This window comes from Schistocerca nitens, chromosome 7, assembly GCF_023898315.1.
Source record: "Schistocerca nitens isolate TAMUIC-IGC-003100 chromosome 7, iqSchNite1.1, whole genome shotgun sequence".
NCBI classification, from domain to species: domain Eukaryota; kingdom Metazoa; phylum Arthropoda; class Insecta; order Orthoptera; family Acrididae; genus Schistocerca; species Schistocerca nitens.
The window spans coordinates 535,715,621-535,717,549 of NC_064620.1; the positions used below are offsets into that span (position 1 = coordinate 535,715,621).

At 40.7% G+C, this 1,929-nt stretch overlaps 1 pseudogene; it reads right to left on the minus strand.

Moving 5' to 3' along the window:
- Window positions 1-389: 389 nt before the first annotated feature.
- LOC126195837 (5S ribosomal RNA) lies at window positions 390-507 on the minus strand (annotated as a pseudogene).
- Between the last annotated feature and the right edge of the window lie 1,422 nt (window positions 508-1,929).

Consider the following 1,929-nt stretch of genomic DNA (forward strand, 5'->3'; position numbering starts at 1 on the left):
CTGAAACAAAAAGACATTTCAAGCGCAATACTCTGCGAAAGAGACTATCAGCAATGTGAACTTATAATTTCAGGTTAACGAGTGTTGTAACTTCAGGATTTTCTACCTGTTTTAAATGTTAATCCACATTTGTGACATCCATGATGATAAATGTTGTCTCTGCGACGTCTTGTGCACATGAACACACTCCTACTCCCCCGAACAGGCCTTGAAGGCCCAGCGGTACCGACCGGCCGCCGTGTCATCCTCAACCCACAGGCATCACCAGATGCATATATGGAGGGGCATGTGATCAGCACACCGCTCCCCATGCCGTATGTGAGTTTCCGAGACCGGAGCCGCTAACTCTCAATCAAGTAGCTCCTCACAAGGACTGAGTGCACTCCGTTTGCCGACAGCGCTCGGCAGTCCGGATGGTCACCCATCCAAGTTCTAACCCAGCCCGACAGCGCTTAACTTCGGTGATCTGACGGGAACCGATGTTATCACTGCGACAAGGCCGTTGGCACACATGAACACACAAGATTGTGTATAAACTATGTGTCGTGTGATGAACTCGCTTCGCGACGGCCGAGCTAGTTCTGAACTTTAAGCGACTGCACATGCGCGGTAGGCTCAATGCCAACATTAAACTGTTATAGGAACACGCGCTACATTCAAACACTGAAAATCTGTTTTGTGAAAATAGTATGTTATGATATGTATGTTGTGTATGACATGTATCTGTTTTGTAGACTTTATATATGCAATATACTTCAGGGGTAGATTAAAGGCACGTTGCATGCTGAGCTTTTATTAACATAAAACGTAATTAAAAGTAATGAAATAAATAATTTTAGCCATAGATACAGTCCACGGCTGTATGAATATTGTATGCAGCCGCTGGACACATCTGAAGATTTTTAATCGTCATATTATTGGTGAAAGAGGAAGGGTCATCTTTAATTTTCTATGTCTTACCCAGACCGGACGTGTTTAGGCGCACCGCCTTTAGTACTATATTATTTCATTATTTTATTCACGATTGGCAACCAAATGGCACTCGTAATTGCATAATTCAAGTCATAATGTAAGTGTAATAATTGAAACTATGTTTTTATTTCAGAATACAGTTATTACTAACCTATGTATGTTTTATTTTGTGTCTTTAGTCATTGTAAGATTGTTGGGTGACTTGACGTGGCAAAAGGTTCTGTACGTTTGAGCAAATAGACGTCCAGCTCAAAGCACTGTCGTTTTCGGGCGCTGTCTTTTCACGAAGTCCGATATTAGAAATATCACACAGAGAAGAAAACGGTTAAAATACATGAACGGACCTTTAACGAGAACGCCATGCTCAAGCGCAGAGAGTTTTTATAAATTTACTGATACTGAATTACTTTAATTCATTGTATAGTCTCGATCCAGTTACGAAGAACCCAAAAAAATTAATTAAAGGGGGAGTCCACCTGTCATCAGTCTCCATAAAATTAACCATATCTACCTCACCAATTTGCGATTGTGATAAAGCTAGAACATCCTCATCTCCTATAAACGGTCACAGGCGCTAAAACATGATTTTGGAAACTGACAGCACAGAAAAAGCGAGTATTTTACCATGTTGTTTTTATGCAGTACTTCATTATCTACCTTGTTGTTTCACTAACTTCATACGTTTTCGATGAAAGACTGTAAGCTGTAAAGGCCATTGATAGCTGGTGAAATGAAGAATACTGTAGGCTTTGCAACAATATAAGTGAAAACATTACAGTGTATTTTTGTACTGGGGGTATGCTATCTCACAGGGTATCGATCTTATTGGTCCTCTATAGTGTGGGGGCAATGCATAAACTCGGCTGTGTTTCGGCGAAAGAAGCACATTTTAACATGTCAACAAGAGAAACGTAAGTTTTAGTCAAAAATCACCACACGTTACGCTGCTCTGAAAGT